This window comes from Onychostruthus taczanowskii, unplaced genomic scaffold (genome assembly GCF_017590055.1).
Source record: "Onychostruthus taczanowskii isolate IOZ18803 unplaced genomic scaffold, ASM1759005v1 scaffold31, whole genome shotgun sequence".
Lineage (NCBI taxonomy): Eukaryota > Metazoa > Chordata > Aves > Passeriformes > Passeridae > Onychostruthus > Onychostruthus taczanowskii.
Genome location: NW_024500461.1, coordinates 5,237,111 through 5,258,098, shown reverse-complemented (window position 1 = coordinate 5,258,098; position 20,988 = coordinate 5,237,111).

The following is a 20,988-nucleotide window of genomic DNA, read 5'->3' as shown; positions in this document are numbered from 1 at the left end:
AAATTATGGGATCTCCTCTCCTGGCCACATCTCACCTCCATCTGAGATACCCAGCTGGAATAAGTGACCACAGATAGGACTTAATATTGGTGACAATCAGCATCTGAAATATCCTTTCTTGTTTCTGAAGCACGAGCTCAAGTTGTGCTTTTAACTCATCTGGTTCTGTAAGGCAGCAGAGCTAAACTCCAGTTTTTGAGGCTGGGCTCCTCTCAGGATAATCTCTTTTTCCCCTACCAGAAAAAAAGCAGCCTTGCAAAATAATGCAGAAACAACATTTTTTGCCGTGCCCTTGGTACTCAATTACCTCCCATTTCCACACATGAGTAAAGAAATCTTTTGTGTCTACTCATTTTCCAGTATATTCCAGGTAGTCATGGACTGAGCAATAGCATCCCAAAAAGAACACAATATACACAATGGTACTTTATGTAAGGTGCATACCACTATTTAATATATTTCATGTAAGAAAGCAAATATATTTTTCATATTTTATTAAATAAAAGAGACAAATGCTACATTAAAGTGTCCCAACTCAATTGAATATGTGATTGTAGTGGAAGCTCAGAAAATGTTGCAATGTCTTTACTCCTTTAGTTTTTGACTGTCTTCCATATAATTTTCACCTATAATAGAAGCAATCTTGAAAGACATAATATAATTCTCATCAACATTATATTTTTATTTATGGCATCAGTTAGAGGATGAATTTGATGTAAGATATGACAGCTGTTACCAAATTTTTACTTGCCATTTCTTTTTAGGTTGTTTTTCAATATTTTACACAAAACTCTCCTGTGGGGAAGAGACCAAATTATCTGGTGAGAGTGTTAATATACCGGAACAACTATGGGAAGTCAGATAATGTGGAAATACAGTTAATGCCCCCAAATATCTAAAATGAAGGGAGGTAGGAGAGGATTTGATCCAACTAATTTATGGAGACAATATATATAATATGTTAACCTCAGGATAAGGAAATAAACTAGTTTCCCAGGTAACCTGGGTCTATTCCTGGCTCTGCCACAGATCAGAATTCTGGCATAGGGTGAACTGTTTCACATATAAATAGACATTTAAAATACATTGTTTCTGGCCATCAATCATCAATTTAGACCACAATCTAAATCAGATCAGTACCATAATCAAGACCAGAATCTAAGGTATGTTAGCCACCTCCTTTTCTTCCAAACCTTCTTTGTCTCAAATGCTCAAAATATTTTACATAAAATTTCTCATTTCTATGTGCCTTAAAAGTAGCCAAGACAGCATGATCTCAGTATGATGCAAATATTCACAATACTGTACCGTTGACATATGGATAGTATAAGCTTCTGGACAAATATATCTGGTACTTTTTCAACCATTGTTTTCTCTTTTGTTGCCTTTCTCCTGTTTCCTTTCCTGGCTTGATGCAGGTATTGGTGCTTTATTTCTCATTCCTTGCATCCAAAGAAATCTGCACTCTTGCTTTTGGTGACTTCAGGAGAAATATGGGGGAAGGAAAAGATCATCCAAATTACTGATATGATTTCTTCTTTACCATCTCACATTCTGCCCTGCTCACAACTTGGCCTTAGCTATACTATTTATGCAGCAGTTTTATTGAAAAGGTGTATGCTGCAGGTACTTGAAAAGATTCCACAGATTACTATTCTTATAAACACTCTTTTTAGTATAAAAATATTTTCAGTGTTTTTCCCTAAACTCAATATATTCTGTTTTGTTTCTGCTATTACCACAAAGCTTCAAATAAGCTTTTATTTCAATTTGCTACTAACTTTGACTGAATTCACTCTGCATTAAATGTTGCTTGCCTTGTCTTATACTATGGTAAGATTAAGAGAAGAAACATGGACAAAATAATCAGTTCAAAATGATTTAGGCTGTTTGAACCAGCTTTGATGCTTATGCATGTCATCTAGCAATGAAAAAAGAGTTACTATGATATATCTTTATATCTCTAATCAGTTGGTTACTGTAGTTCTATCATTTCTGTCATCAATACCACTGAATATCTGAAATGTATAAAGTTCACACAAATTTTTACAATGTACTTGGACACAAAATTTTTCTAATACAGTTTCTATCAGGATACCACATTTATTAGTTCTAAATAAATTGATTTTCAACAAATTCTTTAATATTTGATTAACATGCCAGAGACTAGACCTTTGCAAAGGGATAAGGGAGAAGCAAAAAAAAAAAAAATAGGAGGAGAAAATCTCTTTAGAGATTTAAACCAGTATTAGATGTGTTTAATATACATATGCTTATTTTGATACTAACTAACTAAAATAATCAAGATTAGATTCTAATCCAATTCCTGACATGGCTATTTTGAAAAAGAGCTACTGCATGGCCAGACATAAATGCTACAATTTGTATTAAGTCAGGATGCATAGTGATGCAGGAGCACATGGTTTAGATTAGGAGTTGCTTTTCATCAGCGTGCCAGCTGAAGACCACATCCTAATCTTAGCCATGTGCCACTCTGCACAACGCAGGCATGTGCATCCAGTATGAGAGAGCTGTCCCAAGGTGTGGCATGGAAAAGGAGGTGTTCCTCTTGGTGTGCCCCACAAAGCACCTTGGGAAAACAAAACAAAACAAAACAAAATAAGAAATCCAACCAAAAACAATTAGGTGAAAAGTAAGCATAGTACAGAGATGTGTCTGATACTCGGGGCACTTTAGAATTATCCATTTCAAGCAGTTAATTTGCCAGTGGGGTTTTTTTGAAGTGAAAGGACAACACAATCTGAACACAGCAAGAGTATTTTTATCACTGCAGCTCTTTTCTCCACCCTTGCATAAAGCATTATGTAAGCATCTGATTTGCATCAGTGTACAGCTCTGATTGCTGAGAAAGCAGTTTGCAGTTTAATAAGATTAATACAAAACATTGCTTTTCTCTTATTTTCTTGTGTTAGTGTTGATAGCTGGAATTATATAGATTTTCTCCTCACCAACAGCAAGCACCAAGGCTGCTGTGAATTATATGGTTTTTGTCTCTGGATATATATTCAAGACTTAATACAAAAAAACCCCAAAAAAATGTCACTGGGTCAAGGAAGTACAGACATATTGATTTAAAGAGAAGGATGGGATATGTTGTACAATACCTCACAGTACTTTTACCTCACAGTGACTGAACCATTGGATATCTGGAAGTATTTTCTTAGTAATAAGAGAAGTATTTTATTAGTAATAATAATATTTAGTACTTCTGAGCTCAGCACATTATGTTTTGATCAAACAAAAGTAAAGATGACGTTTCTATCCCTGAATCATGAAAGCCACAACAGAGACCAGAGATGAAATCTGTGAGATTTACAAGAGGCGGTCTCAGACATCTTTTACAAGTGATCCCTTCTACAATGAGCCCTCAGTATAAGACAGAAGGGGAAAGAAAAGTTACCCTTTCCATTGTCCACATAAAAACATTAAACAATGTAAAGGGCTCAACTGAGAGGCATCAGGAATCCCACAGCAGAGCTGGAAGTGGGGCCTGCAGATGATTCCTGCCTGACACTACCACCGGAGAACTACACAGATGACTTAAATGGAGAATGTGGATTACTTTTACAAAAGGGTTCTTGTACCCTTTTGTGGAAACAAGTGGAAATTCCTTATCAGTGTCATCACCAGGAAAAGTAAACACTAGTAAAGCAGTTGCCATAAACCAGGTAGAGTTTGCTGGCCCTGTGTTTGCTAACCACTTGGTCACCAGTGGTTTTGTAAGAACTTGTTCAAGGTTTGGGCTAGAAAAGGCCCAAACTTCAACTGAAGAACTTTGGGAATTCAGTGAAAGAAGTTCAATAATGGGTCCACCTGGAAACCACAGAGGATATTCAATGCTGTGAGTATCCAACACAGGAAAATGTGTTTTTTCAAAGAAGGGTTTTATTGGTGAACTCTGTAGCCTGCAGCAATATCTGAATTAAACTCTGAAATAAATACAAGGCAACAGGGGCAAAAGATTAAAGTAATTGAGCATTGCAGGGAAAGTTATGGGGACATCAAGGTTTTTTGTATAGAAATGGATTACTTATTCTTCAGCTCTTTATTTCAAGGATAATGCACTATACAAATGGATTAAAGCTATTTTTCAGAAGATACTACCTGAAAGTACACCAATAAGCCAGAGTTTCTAAAAATGACCGTTTTTTGATTTGGTGAATTCAGGAATCCCTCCTCAGATATGACAAGATGACTGAATTTAGGTGAAAGAAGCAAAGTGAGGTCTTGGGTTTTCAACTTTCCTGTCCCATTGTACCCAGATTTTCCAAATACTGCCATTGAAAGGACTAAGAAGTTATTTCTAAAGGCTTTTTCTCCTCTCTGAAACAATGGAACTTTGAGACACCCTTTGGCAGTTAAGCATGTGAAACAAAGTCAAAACAAAGGGCATATATGAGCCAACTAAAAATTTCTTAATAGTGAAACAAATAAGGCCTTTATTAAGATGAATAAATGAAACAAATTACATCAACAGTTTCTGCGCTTCTTATGGATTTCAATTTTCTGATAGTGAGAAAAGTTCATGACATTTTTGTCTGGTAGTCGTATTTTATTTGAGATTGTTAAGAGTCTGCGATGATATTTCTTCCCCCTCTTCTTTTTAAATAATTTAGGTTTCTTTCTAAAATGTACTGCTAATTATTTAATGATTTTATAGTGCTTTTTTATTATACTAAAATATTGGAGGAAGATCAGTTTTCTACAGAAATGGATTGTGTTAAAGCACTTTTCTGTAGCACTCTTACCACTGCCAACACTTATGAATACTTCCTTTACTCTCAGCTGTGATATAATAGAGAATATCCCTCCAGGCATTACAACTCAGATGATGGAAATGGACAGATAGGACACAATTCACATACATATGGGTAATACTCCACAAAAGGCAGTCTTTTAAAGTGCCATGTATGGAAAGGCTACACTTAACTGCCTTTAAAAGACCATTAACTGTACAATTTTAAGTCACAAGTGTTAAGGAAATATAATGAGACACCATAATTCCATGGGATCAAGCATTACTTCACCAATCTTAAGCACATGTTCACATTTGTTTTCCACCAAGTGCTGATCTTTATGGTATCTCCCCTCATCACCAATTCCCAGTATCACTTGGCTTTCCTTCCCAATTACTTGTCTGTCTTTCCCTTCCCTGCAAGTGCCAGCATTCAGAAGCAGCCTTTTGTTTTTACCGCAGCAACAATGTCTAGTCTCAATTTCTCTATCTCATCTTCCTTGCCCCACGTATTTAGATCACATCTCTGTGCCATTGGCATTCAACTTGAATGTCTTTTTTCCCACATGCACAATAGAGTACAAGAAAAATGTTTAAAAAGACACTCATTTCACAACCCACCCCCCTTCCCACCCCCATGCTCTCTCTCCTTGCCCTGATACCTTAATGTCTGGCAGGGCTCAAAACCAATTTTACCTGGTTTATAGCACGTTCGAGCATGGATGGATTTTTAAACAGTAGGCAAAGAGAACAACTTTTACAAAACCAGCTAAACCACATGAAGACGAAGAAAATCCCCAGGCTGTGGCAGACACCTAGCATAAGAAAACTTAGTTTGTCTGGCAAATTCCAAATTCTGAATAGTGCATTTTGTAATGTCAAACACTTGGCTGTCTAAAAAATAAGTGTTGGTTGTGCTAGGAAAACCTTCTGTATGTAATAAACGTGGGCATCACACACTACCCCATTCATTTTTCACTCTCTGTGATCCTTCTTCCCTCGAGTTTTCTGACTGAATTGTGCACTCATGTTGTCCTATATGGTAATTCTGCACCTTATTTAAATTAAGGCTGGTGTTTTTTCTCTTGTCTCCCTATTTGTTTCTTTTTTTTTTTTTCCAGAAACCCTATAGACATTAAATTGGACTTTGGAACAGGTCATTATAACAGATTTAAAGAACAGCGGCAAGACGGCCGGGGGAGGAAAAGGCGCAGCTGCCAGACACAACACACGATACTGGGATAAAGGCTGTCACCTCACGACAAAGATATATGTAAAAGCTATACCATGCCCTCAAATTCATCATTCCAGAAAGGTAACTGAAGAGGTTTTAGGAATACAATAAAAAATCATAGGTGGCACACGGACACCAGAGGAGAGTCTAATCAAAAAGAAAATTTTTGTCATTTGATTCAAATGCCTTTTTATTTCTTGGTTACAGGTTGTCTTTAGAAATGTGTATTGCAAATGGCAATTATTTCTGTCAACTTGCTTCTTTAAAACTTCTACTTTCTCTTGTAATTCTTCTTGCAAACTCTAACTTCTAATGCCCAGTGCTACCAAACATATTCTCTTTTACTAAAATAGAAAGCATTAAAAAACTCATTACTTTAAGTCTTAAATTAAAATCTGAGTTCCAGTTTTAGCTTAGAGCTATAATTTATAATTCTAGCCTATCTCTCAGTGATCTGTATCACTTCCTCACCATGCACATCAGTACATGCAAGAGGCATTACTCTTTCTTCTCAAAATGAAGATTCATAATCATGGGCTCTGCCCTTCCCTGGAAAAGAGTAACACAGATGTGAGAGAAATTCAATCCATTATCTCAGCTTAAAGTAGGTTTTGTTATTTTTTTTTTCTTTTTTTTTCTTTCTTTTTGTGAGACAGAGAATTGTTTTTTCTGCCAGAAGTGAGGGCTTAGACTCTCTTAGCTATGGATCAATTTTCAAAGAAAGCCCCAGCATCAATTACTTCTGACATCCATCCACCACCCTCTGCCCACTGACAGCCCCACAGGGCTTCAGAAACGCCAGCTGCCCTGTACCCCACCTCAAAGGACAGCTCTGGGACTGGAACCACAGGGTCTGACAGGGCACGTGCAGCCATGCTGCCATCAGACAGATCTTTGGAGAATAGCAGAGATCAGAAGACATCCAGAAACCCTCCTCTGCTAGCTTTTCGTGACTGGTGCTCTGTGGAAAAACCTCTATTGCATCACAGAGAAGAGATGTAGCAGAGGTAAATTTCTGGCCTTCACCAAGCGTGTTAAGGAGCATGTAACCCAAAGAATCTCTTCAGATGATAATCCCCCAAATGAGAAAAAAAGCAGCAGATGTTGTGCCTAAAGGTAGTGATAGCATCAATAGTATGCCCTCCAAAATATTAATACAGGAGCGAGCACTCCACCAGACATATTCCTTTAGGTTTAAGGTCACCTTTCATTGGCTGCTTTATTGAAAGAGTTTTTTCCTGAAACTGCAGTTGCACCCTGGTGCTGCAGCAAGCCCCAGATAACTCCCAGTAAGTGCAGCAATGAGAAGTAAAAGAATGAAATAGGCCAAAAAACCCCCCAGGTAGTACTGGAACACACACAGAGAGGATACAAAAGGTAAGGAAAAGCACGGTTTGAGTCTGTACTTGCTTTCAGTGTTGCATATGGAGTCAGTAATCTCCACCTTAAACACCAAATGTCTTTTTCTGTGCCTTCCTCACAAAACAAAACAAATTCCTGCAGATTTAACACAGGCAGCTTTCTGAAGAGCCTTGTTCCACGTAAAGCATGCAAATAGTGCTGTGAACACAACAGTTCCCAGGGGGGGACTGAATGGAGAACTGACTATGCAAAATGCAGCTTCTGAGACATTATGTAAAAAACGGTATAACTATTTTGGAGTCTTTCTTCATAGTGCAAAATTTTCTTTTCTTTCTATATAGTGTGAAATTAGCACAGATCACTTATGACAAGAACATGTTTGCATGGATTAGAAATCTAGACAATCAAATCAAGAACTGGTACAAGCCACGGAGAACTCAGGTTATCCTTCTGTCTTAAGTTACTTTTTTGAAATAGCCAGAATCTGAATTTCAAACATTTCTCTCATTTTAGAGAACCTTTGAGGGTCTCAACAAACATACTGCCAGAATCCACCTCTTCCCTAAATGTATTCCTATAAAAGTAGACAAGGAAACTATATGAGGGGCAACAGAAAATCAGCAAAGTAAAACATGTAATTGCCCTGTGTAATATACAAGACTCAGCCTCACCTCTCCAGGTGATCCATCATCCGCTATGTCGTACTAGAACCCAGGCATCACAGGCCTTTGAAAAAATTATGCAAGAAGTTCTTCCTTCTGCATCCCCTGTGAAGCAAGAATTGAACTGAATTTTGTCTGAAAGGAAAGGTGGAATTAAACCTTAAGATTTTTTTTCTCTTTTTCCCCAGGTTGCATTAGCCATAACCTGTCAGAAAGTATGTAAAATTGATTCTGTTGGAGTGCACTGTACCTCTCCTCAGAATCTCAACTTTCCAAACGTGGGAATGGAATGTCACTTTGATTTTCATCTTCAGAGGGCATTTTCTGTTCCTTCTTTTGAAGTCTGAGGTTTGTAACTTCTGTTTTTAGTATCTTTGTATGCTAAACTGCACATAGTGGTTTCTCACATCAAAACTCAGGTGAAACCATAAAAATAAAATGACATATTTAATCAGCTGGAAAAATCAACAGGTTTAGGTCTCTGGATACATTTCTAACCTATAGACTTTATTTTTTTTTTTTAGCAATAACGGGTTAAATTATGTATTGTGGGGAACAAAGAATACTGGGTGTAGAATTTTTTGTTGAGGGGGATATGATTCATAGAGGCCACAAGAGCTTTGCTTTATTTGTGACCTATTTCAGGTTGTTGCTAAACTCATTATCTTAGCAATACTGAACAGAGATTAATAGGTGGACTCTGAGAAACAGAAAAGCAGAAAAGAACAAGACATGTCATGATGCCTGCGTTCAAACAGCTATGTCAGTTGGCCTGTGAGAAAATAATGCTACTACAGGTGTAAAGACTAAAAAGTGATCAGGCTCAGCATTTTTACTTAGAAATCTCATAAAAGTCACAGTGAAATCTGGTGAATATTGTTAAAATGCTAACTTAAACACACCAAATGCAGAAAAAAACAATGGAATGTTGTAATGTCACACCTTTGTAATTATGTGAAATGAGCTTCCAACGGCTCTCAACCAGATGGATTGCTATAGAGTATCTTCCATCTGTGGACTGTGTGAATGGTTTTGACAACAGCATTGTGACTTCCTTTTCTAAAATTTTAATGATTTCATAAGATAGAAGTCAACAGTGGAGATCCAACAATGCATCCAACAGTATATTTGGCCTGGATAGTAATACCTTCCAGTAAAACAGGACCACAGTTCTGACTGAAAGGGACTGCTTGGCTGTGAAATGTTTTCCCCTATATTCCATCTCAGTTGCTCTTGTTTCAACCTGTGGATGTTACCTCATTGTGTAGAGTCCGATTCCATCTTCCCAAGGCTGCCTCGCACGCCTACGCCAAAGACACTTCTGCTCCCAGCTGAGTCAGCTCCAGCTGCTCAGCCTCTTCCCACAGCTGGGTCTGTACTGAACCCATGAGAGTTTCCCAATCTCTTTTGGCATTGGCACCATTGCATATCCATACTGAGGATCTACATCTAAATAAGCTCTTCTTGCATCTCTAGTTTGCAGAAACAAACTTGTAACCTCAAAGGACCTATCACACAGAGCTATTATTGCACTGGCTGAACTAATTTCTGACAGGGCTTGTTTTCTCTCCTTAACTGAGGAGGAAACTCCTACCAAACAGCTACATTTCCTCAAACAAGTTAGATTACAGTAAGTTCAACCAGTGTCACCCTTTTAATTCCCTTTGAACTAATTTTTCAAAAGATTTGCAAAAAATGAAAGATGGGAAAATCAGTTCTAGGAAGTGGGTCACTAGATGATGTTGTCTGTGAGTAGATATTTGCTGAGATTGACAGAAAATGACAGCACTCAGCAGGTTTTTTGTTTACACACTGCAATCTTGCTATCTGCAATGGTTTGACTTTCACAGAGCTGAGGAAGTTTCCTATTTTAACGGTAGCTTTCTGGGTTTCGTACTAATATCACAAAAAACATCTGGTTTTACTAGATTTCTCTTTTTCCCTCATTTTTCTTTTGACAAACATGCGGGAGTATGCCAGTGCAGTCTGATTTGCCAAAGTACCTCTTGATGCCAGTTAGAAAAGCAAAAGGGTTCCTGTCATTTACTCTGGTAGACATAGCACATATTGGAATTTACACTGATTAATTTGGTTCAGTAGAATGAACCAATAGAACAGGGTGAACAGTCAAAGCAAACAATTTGTAAAGAACCCACTGACTGAAAATTCAAAAATTCAGGTTCGTCCAAGTAACTTCAGCAAACATGAACCACTAACACACTGTCCAAAAGCCAGGAATATCTACTAGTTAAAAAAAGAACAACAAAAAAGCACTAAATTAGCATGAATACATATTGCTCAGTCTTAAATTTTACATTAAGTTCTATAAGGCAAAACTGTTACACTTTATTCAGCTTGAGGATTACATAAAAATTCTCTACAAAAATGTATCACCAACCCTTAAAAGCATTCTTTCTTATTTCAGAATCTCCACCTAGTGGGAGTATCATATTTTGTCAAATTTTTAAAATCAATGGCATTTATTATTCAAAGATTCCATACCAATGTTCTTCCTGTACATTTTTGCATATTGCAATTTTTATAGGTTTTGCTCCTAACGTCATAGGTCAAATTCTCAAAAATACACTTATGAATTACAAATATGAGTCCCTTTCTTTTAAGAAATTGTCTAAATCAATTGTTCACTTACCTCCAGAGTCAAAATTACAATGCTATATGAAAATGTTTTGATGTTGAGGTCTTGAGCTTACTCCTGCCTGATACACTTGCTTGGTAAGGAATATGACTTCACTAGAAATCAGCCCTTGATCACTGCATATTGCATCTTATCTTTGCAGGAGAGCCGCCTTTGAACTCACGTACTCATACAGAGTAAGATTTAATGATATACAGCACTAGCATGCGACTTAATTACATGGGAGGCCAGAACAGTTTTTTGTGGTTCAGTGATAAAACTATAAATTAACTCTTTGAACAAAAATCCCCAAGTGGTTAAACCACATTATAAAGCAGACACATTTGGCTAAAGAATCAAACCCATATAAATAAATAATTACATATGTACGTTTGAGCAGGCTGTGCCTGTGAAGGGAGATGAGTCACTTCATTTTTTTATGCTGCCCTTGTGACAGCTGAGCAATGTAATTATCTTCCTTTGCATTGTGCTGGTTGTATCTCATTGGTATTAGATTTCTTAATTTTCCATATTCTAATTTCTGTGGTGGGTGAAGTGAAAGACTCAGGGAGGCAAGGCATTGCTATGGTTTGGTTTGCTTGAGGTTTCAACTAAATAAGATTTCAATAAGTTTAAATAAAAATGAAGCCAAAGTGGAAGTATTCTTGTTATTATGCACCCAAGCAATGATTAATAAATATTTTTAGTGGAAAGTTTTAAATTGTATTAATTTACCTTTATTTAAAATAATGAAAGTAAAACAAACAAGAAAATCATTTCAACCAGGCCAAAGGGCTTACTGAATCCATATTATGCATAAAATGTATTTAGGAAGGTATATAAAGCTAGAATTATATTTGGGACTTTTGTTGCTCATGACAAATAAAATAAAAAAGCAAAAATTACTATATTTGCAGCGATGAATCTGCTAGTTGACTTATGAAAAATGCATAGGGCAAATGGCAAAAGTCAAGATCCTGAAAACATATAGACAAATGAAAGATACACAAAAATCTTGAGGTACATAAATAGCAAAAAGGTTGGACATAACCTTAAATAATGAAATATTAATAAATATCCTTATCTTATTATCACATCCCAAATGGAATTAATATGACATCAAAAAGATTTCTTCCAAAACCAGGCTTTGACAACATCCCTGGAAGTGAGTTAAACTGGACAAATGTTGAGACAGAATTAGGTTTAGAATTCCATGTACTCCTCTTCTTCCTAATGAGCTTGAAGACCAAGCTCTTGAACAGGCTTGTTCACCACAAATAGATTAATGGGAATCAAAAAGAAGTACTCATTCCAAGGTAACATACAAAGTGGAATGCAGTCATATTTTACGTTAATTTGAAACATGGCACTCAAACTATCGAGTATCTACAATGGTAAACATTGACACTGTCAGTAGAACACGTGCATAATGTAGTATACAATAGTAAACTACACACAGACACACAGACACGAACACTAAAATAAGATGGCTGTGACCTACAATAGACATCTGTAAAGCCAGAATCTGAATTTTGTGAGAAAAATTTCACTTGAAGGGACAAACACACATAGTCCAGTCATCAAGCTTTTACTTAAAATATTGCTCAGCCCTGCAAAAGAAGTATCACCTGGCCTCTGATTATCTAGGCTGGCTAAGCAGTCAGACAAGCACTGAGCTGATGGTAGTGCCTGTGCATAAAAAAGGGGACCCTGGCATTCAGACCACCTCTGTTCTCCCAGCAACATCACTTTGGCCTTGCTTGGGTTCTATTTCAGTGTCACAGTGTGGGTGGTGTGGGTGGATTTGCAGTGGTTGCTCTGCCAGAGCTCTGCAGGAACACAGGAATTGCTGCAGTGGTACAGGTATTGTCACACACTGTGAACTGAAGGAGGTACACTCACTGGCAGCCAAAAACACCAGACTAATACAGGTTTCATTACTAATTTTGTACCTCACTGACATTTCCATCAACTCATACAGGCTCTAACAAAGAAAAGAGCAACTTTGGACCACTGACTTTGGAGTCATCTGTGCTGCAGTAAAGATTTTTACTCATCCATCATACTACTGAGTAACATGAGAAATTAGATTTTTTTTAAGACTGACACATCATTTTGAACTTAAATTTAGAACTTTTGTGGTGAAAACCAGTGTAGGTTACCCGTTTATATAAAAGTATTCTGGTACTACAAAGTTCTCCTAAGCAGCACATTTTGCACATCCAGCAATTTTTTGCATGATAGTAAGCAATCCAGTGGAAACACTATACAAGAGTAAAAGGATTGTCTTACACACAGAACCTATTAGAACAAAAACCACTAGGCTCTGTGTTCAAGGCATTCAAAAGTCGAAGCTAGAAGCATTACTAATGACAGGCACATGTAATAAGATCTGTGTGGTGAGGCAATGCATCATTATGGCCAGATTTAGAGCCAGATCATCACTTTAGAAATATCAATAGCTGGATAAAGTCCAAGTTACTTCTTCATCAAAGCAGTATGACTTCTGACTCCAGTGAAAATAATAACCTGAATTTGTGGAGACAAAGTTCTGATCAATAATGAATCTTAACATGCCCATGTGATCTTCTGTCTTCTCAAATGTGAATTTGTACTGACACCTTCTTGACACTCCGCCAGCAGCGGCTGCTCACTGAAAGCTGAATGGCAAATGTGGGCTTGTGAATGTTGAGTAAAAATCTGATATCTGAAGTGTGTTTTACCAGAAAAACTATGATACAACTATAAAGTGTAGCTATGGGAAAACTAAAGAAACATTTGATTATTAAATTTCTGCTGTGAAATGTAACCTGAAACATGCATGTTCAGGCTCCCCAAAAAAATCACACAAGAACTTAGTCCTTCAAACCAAATTCCCAGGTTCTGGAGCCAAATATCCATGAATGTTTTTAAGTTTTTCATGGATTACTCCCCTGCCTTGAAACTGAAAACAGTACCACTTTTGTTGTTAAACAGAACACTACAGAGTAGCTAATGGGACACATATCATAGCCATGTAACAGCCATGAAGTTAGAGATGCACAGCTCTGACCTGCACACATTTCATTACGCCAGCTCAAATTTCTAATGCTTTGCAGCTCAAAATAATCCAGTATGCATCAAGAAGGTCCCTGGAAACCTCTGGGAAAACAGGATTTGTTTTACTGATTGAGACCCCTGACCCATTTAATCCCTCCTCTGGCCACATGAAGAAGTTAGACACTCATGACTACCAGGATAGGTTTCATTCTGAGTTTCACTGTAACTCAGAGATTGATTTAAATGCTAAGTTGCAGGCACTTCATTTTTGACTTTTTTTACCATTAATCTGGAAGTGAATTATAGCTTTAGAATCACAGCATTCTTAAAATATATTTCAAAACATGTCCTGAAGGTCTCAATTTTATGACTGATGTTCACATGACAAAAGAGGGTAATTTTAAATGACTGCCTGGCCAGGTTTCCTCTGTCATCAAGTTCTGTGCTATTTGCACAAGCACGCTGACACAAAGAGAATTTGCTGTACTTTGGGAAATCTGTTTTACCAGGGGTCGGTGAGGACTGAGCCTCCAAATAAATGTCTTATACAGTACATTTTATGCAACTATTGTATTAATTTAGTTAGTGTTAAAGTAGATGTTAAAATTAAAAATCCTCATAGTCACTACTCTGATAGAAATATCTCAGGCACGCATTTGAACAGACATTTCTGCAGGATCCAATGGAAATTCATCAAACAGCACAACCCACTGATGTTGGCAGCATAACTATATGTGAAACTTCTGACTGAGTCAGGAATTCTTAACTGTTTTAAGCCATTCTTTCACCTGGACTTCCAGACTTGCTGCTACTGTTCAACTCACAAGCCCTGCACTGCACGGTCACCAGATAATGTTTCACATATAAATGTATGATAAATACAGAATCCAGAGGCCAGAAAAAATGCATTTTACTCACAGCATTCCAAACCTTCCTCAGAGCATATATACAAATATGAAATTCTGAAAACTGAAGACTTTGTAGTATTTCTGTACAAATTCAGCTTGACCAACATCTTCAAAATCAACAGCTGAAAATCAGGCTTCTGAACTCATGTTTATGTGCTTTAAGAGATTACCTGATTCTCAAAAGCACTGAGCCTTGGGTGACTCTGGTGGATTTAGGGGAGAGGTTTTCTAATAGAGCTGGAAAAAATGCCTAATCTGCTCCCTTTGTTTTGCTGGTAGGAGTATTACTGTTGAGCTCTGTCAAGCTCAGCTGATAACTTTTAGATTTCTGTTTTTGAAAAACAGGTAGTCATAGGAACTGAATACCGAAGAACAGGGCAGGGTTCTCAGAACAACACAACCAAAACACACTCCCTGTTTCTGAGTGTTTACTGTCACTGCTTGCTTGAAAGACTAACAGGTGTATGAGAAATAGGATATGAGAAAGATGTCTTCTTGCTTCAAAATAATTTAATCCTACCCTATTTCCTACGCCCCCCCTTGCCTGAGCCTTTAAAGAGGAGATATGCCATCTGTTTCAATAAAACATGAAAAGTACACACACGTGACTGAGGCAGTGCTAGAAGTAGGGAGAGAAAAAAAGAATCTATCTTTACAATATTAAATATGGACAATTATGAAACAATAAACACCTGTTCCTTCAGCAATTTATTCTACCATACTTGGGGAAATGTTTAATTACTGCAATTATATTTACAAATTTTCATTGGAGCATCACTTTTGCAATCATCAAAGGTACAAAAAGTTTATAATTTAAAATAACAGTCCCAAAGAGTCCAGAAAGCTCAATTCTTTCTATTTCTTTTTAATTTTCATTTCATTTATTGGTTATTAGTAGAATCTTCTCAACCGTGTTTCTCTCCTAGGTATATTTTCTTTTACTGATTGAGTTTTTTCATATTGCAGCTGATGTACTTTTCAGTGTTTTTGTTATAATTACCGAATTCAGAATGAAAATGAAAACCACCTAATTATGTAATTGTCTTAGAGACAGCACCATAATTAGAGGTCTCAGAAAAGCAGCCCAGAGGGATTCACTATGCAGAAAGGTAAAGGAAATACAATACAGGAATTTCAGAAAAGGCCTAAGTAAAACATTATAGGAAAAGAAATTATACATGCAAACCTGAACAGATGCCCTCAAGAACTTTATACCTTAATCAACACAAAATATCACATTTACATTAACAGCGCACACGCAGCAAGACGTCACCATAAAATAACTATTCAGAAGTTATAAAGGGTAAAAGACTGCAGCTATACATGAAATCACAAGAAATAATACTGAAAATAAAATATATGAAGAAGATTAAGAAGAAAATCAAAACTGTGGGTGAGATAAATCTGAAAACAGAAAGCTAAAAGTACTACGCCAATTGATATAACACAAAAAAAGATGAAAATGTTCTCATTGAAGGACTAATAAAAACTTATTTCTAATGTTTTGATAGATCTTCAAGCTGTGGTACAAAAAGTGTGCAAATGTCATATTAGATGTCTGTATAAGCTTTTTCATGCATTTATCTCCAAGTTATTATGCTTTTCTAAACTTTGGCAAAGTATCTGCAGCTGCACACAGCAAAACCAAAACCATCTGGACTCTCTTATCCAGCAGAAGGGCAAATTTAAAGAAGTTTCACATTTATGACTTTCATGAGAAATCCTCCAGTCAAATCCAAGAGAAACACAAACATTTACCTTGCTAAAAAGGCTTAACCCTTCAATTCTGGCTTTGTGAGGTGATGGCACAGGAGAGGCTACAATCAGGTGGTGGGACTGGTTAAAACCCACCAAATTCTGCTGCTGCCCATAACCATGAAGGGTGAGTGCGTGCACAAAGGCAAAGTCCCACTGGCTGCAAGCTGTGATACCGGCCCTCAGAAGTGCTCAGAACCCATGGGGGTGGACAACAGTTCTCCCTGTGTATCACCTAGCTCACCGCTGAATTTCCAGCACCAGAGATCTTACAGTATTCCTCCTGAGTGCCATCACCACACAGAAAATGCTGTTACATTTGAAACTAACAGAATACGTGAACCATTATTTTCTTTTTCATGCCAGAAGCCTCAAACTGCCACAGAAGAAATCAGCTTCCTTCTGTTCCCAGCAGTTAACGTTCATTTTACGTGTGTTTTGACACTTGGCAGTAGCTAATTATTGGCTACACTCTTTGCCATGAAGTGTAGCCATGATATTATGAAAAATCCTTGCTGGGATTTTTCCTCTCCTGAGAAGCTGAGGAGCCTCAGGAGAGAAATGTAAACAATTACTATCTGCTGCTGTGGAATGCAACAGGTGCATCCATGATTGGTCCATGTGGATTGTTTTCCATTGATGACCAATCACAGCCACCTGTGCCAAGGCTGTGAGTAGTCACAGGATTTTTGTTATTCTGTTCTGTTCTTATTGTAGCCTTCTGATCTCTCTGTTCTTTAGTATAGTCTTAATGTAGTATTTTAATATAATATTTAACATAATAAATCAGCCTTCTGAAATGGAGTCAAGCCTCGTGTCTCAACACACGGAGAGGAGTCACCAACAATGAAGTGCTTCCCTTTCATAATTAAGAAATCCTTTGAATTGTGGACACTTAACTTTTCAACTGCAAAAGATTGTGAGCAATTAGTATGTAAATTACAAGATGACACCAACAGCTCATATGGAGAAGATAATCCTCAGTAGTGGAAGGCTACCTGTGCATAATGTAAAAGCAATAAAAAAGAATGAGTTTCGGCTGTTTCAAATCTTATAACTCAAAATGGACCAGAACACAGAAGTGCTTGCTTCCTTGTATTAGTGTGAGCCAAGGCACAAGTTCAGTGAAAATCAAAAAGTACAAATTTCTTCAGAAGAAAGTCTTCTCTCACTTTCCTTTTTTACGTTTTTCCTTTGCCCCACTTGGACTCACACCTCTGTGATGCTCAGAATGTGTGGCATGAGAAAAGAAGCTCTGGAGAAACAGATATGAAAGAGTGAAACCACCTTCTCAAGACTGTGAGATATTTTAACAGCTCCAGAGGTGTTATCCAGTGCTTGCTAAGTTAGGAGGTATCACTTTGATGACCAGCTCCTATTTCTGCCTTCCAAGTCGCCCCAGCACACTTTTTGGACTATAAGGCAATAACAATTTTAATTATTAGCAAATTTTCTTTTTTAATGTCTGTATAACCATGTTCGTGTACAAAGCTGATGCCTCTCTCCAGTGAAATTACTGATTTCATCCATTTATCGCACAGATTCTATGCATTTATTACACAGATTTCAGGATATTCTCCTAACTCTCCACTGCAGTTGGTTTAACACTGCTCTTTGGTAAGACCATGGGGAAAAAAAAAATACATCTCTATTTAATTTCTGTTCTGTTTCCCTGATTTATTACTCTGTCACTGCAGGTACTAGTTTATACAAGAAAGTGCACGAAATGTCTTTAGAACGCGTGAAAATACACGAAAACAGACTGGCAACACACTCCCGTTAAGGGGTTAACCCTTCCGCGCACTGCCTTTGTTAAGAAGCGAGGACGGCAAGGCCGCAGCCGGGAGCGCTCCCTGCCGGCGCGGGTGGGCAGCGGCCCCCACAGGCCGGGGGAGGCGGCGGGGCCCGGGACGGAGGGATTGAGGCAGGGAGGGCTCGAGAGGAAGAGGGCCCCGCTCGCGGCCGGGGGCGGGCGGGCATCGCCGGCTCCCGCCGGGCGCTCCCGTAGCCCCAGCCCGCATCCCCCGCGCCCCCGGACCCGCGCGCCCATAGGCTGTCGGCCCCTGAGCGGCAGCCAATCAGGAAGCAGTTGTCAGGCCCTGCCGTCTATTTTTAGCACGCACAAACAGCCGCGCTCTGGGGTGGGTGTGCGCTCCGTCTTGGGGGAGCGGGCACGGCGTGGCGGTGCAGGAGCCGGCTGAGGCCAGGGCCAGGGTGCGGGAAAGCAGCACCACGACCGGGCTGCCGTACATCTCCCCGCCGGGAGAAGAGAGGAAAACCAGACCCCGGAACCCCTGCCTCGGGCAGTTCTAAGGGAAACCAGAAAATTGCCAGTGAAAAGTATTATATAAAATAAAGAAATAAATTCTGTGTACGGCCCTCTTGCAAAGCGGCTGGTGTGTCCACTCAGGGCCGCAGACCCCGACCCAGGCAGGACTTGGCCTCTTGAGCGAATTAGCAGCAGAAGGGAAAAGTGGGATTACTGGTATGGGCTAAACTCTGCATCATTTATTTTGTATATTCTCATTTAATTAAATTCAAACATAAGGTAGCCAGTTATATCTGACATGCTTCTGATCCATTTGGATAATGATAGATATGGAAGTTGAGGAGAAAAAAAAACAAGATCAGACATAAACACTTAGGTAATACGTACAGTGGGTATTTTGAAGAGTTCAGATATTTCGGATAGCTGGAGCTGCATTCTTTTCCAGTTTCTCACAGAGCCCTGGATTCAATAGAGCTTTTTAATATATCCTTGAATTCAGAAGGATTAGACATGTGCTGAAAAGTTCAATGCAGGGATGAAGCCGGGCCTCTAGTTCAGAAAAGAAATAACTAAAGGACAGTATGGGAAACTGTTTTTCTAATACTTTAAATGAAGATTTAAACCAAGAAAAATGTTAGCATATTGTAGAAATATCAAGGAAAAAACTGGTCTTGCTAAGCAGGTTTTTAAGGACGCTTGTGTAAACATAAAAGGTTTAGCTACTTAGCCCGCAGGGTGATCAGCTGTTTTGGGATTTGTGCACAGTGATGGGTCATGAGAGCTTCTTGGGCTTTGTAGTGACCTGCTCACAAAATATACAGAATGTATGAAATGCAGACCTAATCTGTGCACTAAATCTGCAGCCCCCTAAAGGAGTAAACTGATCTGCAACTCTTGTGCTGACCCTACAGCACAGGGATGGATTCCACTGCCAATGTGCACTGAGTTTTGGACACCTCAAGAACAAAATTTTGCAAAATAAGATGGATTCTTCAAAGTCAGCCTACTGCCATTTGTTTTTGCAATGAAAAGTATTCCCTGACCAGTCTTGTAATTTCAGAGCTAAAAATTGGCTGGCTGCTCCCCGTCATCACCAGCCTTTAAGAGAGGTTCAGTGCCAGGCTGCTCTGAAATCCTTGTCTTCATTACTCAATCCCCATGGATGCTTTTCAGTTGCCAGTAGGACATACCAAATCAGCAATGAAACAAAAGAACAAAGTCTGCTGTGACAATGTTTGAATGCCATTTCAAAAAAGTGGCCGGTGGATTTAAAATCTGCCAGGAAAAAAAAAATGTTGTTTATTCTGATTATATTGATATAGTCAGAAACATTATTTCAATGAAGTTTTTACATGCCATTGAACGTTTTCTCTGTGTTCACGGGTTGTCAGTCTTATGTGCAGATTAAATTTAAGTTCTCACAGAGGAAGTTCACGCAGCGTGAATTCCGTTAGCTTTTCTGATCCCATTATGTGCTATAATTCGAGAGTGAAGATTGCTCTGCATAAATAGTCATCTAGCATCTTTCAAGTTTTCACTTTTCATTCTGCTGCTGCCTGACCCTGTCTGCCACTTTTCTCTGAATAATCATTACTGCTGAGCAACCCATTTGGACAAAAAAGGCATTTGGAAGACTGAAATACCCAGACAGCACTGGATGCATGGATTGTCACTAGGACAAGTTGCAGCCCATTGCAATCAATAACTGTGGATGTTAAAATAATCTAATGTGCTGTTTGGAATCAATGTGCATTTCTCTCTGCAAATGTCATGGTCTCTGGCTCACACAGAGCCCATACTGAACACATGAATAGTAGCACCCCAGTTCTCAATCTGAGCACTCCAAACCTAAATTACAAATTTTTCCTATTTTAATCCTGTCAGGTTTTTAAATTGTAATAATTATTTTATAATTTTTCTTTTTGTGGTGCAGTTTCTATCAAGCTGCAACCCAAAGGTTCTGCCTGTGCATTGAAGTGAACTGTAATTGGTGAAAATAAACAAATGTGATGTGTTGTTGTGGAAGCATAGAATCAAATCAAGTGCTCTTCCCATATGAAGTGAGTTTAAAAGACTAAGCATTAGAGAATTCAAGCCCAAACATGATAAAACTGACCACAATTCTCTTGTGAATCCTCAACAGATTCTGGGACATAAATGTCTGTTCTCCACAATTGTTAATCTACCCAGTGAGGGAAATTGCTGTTCTGTTCTGTTCCCAGATGTACTGGCATGTGTTTCAGAGTGTGTGTTTCCAACACGTGAGAACATGCACAGATTTTCTAGGTGAGCTGAGGTTATGGGAGCACATCCCCCTGCACTGGTGTTGCAGGTGCAGTGCACTTAGAAGATTGTGCATGAGTTCCCC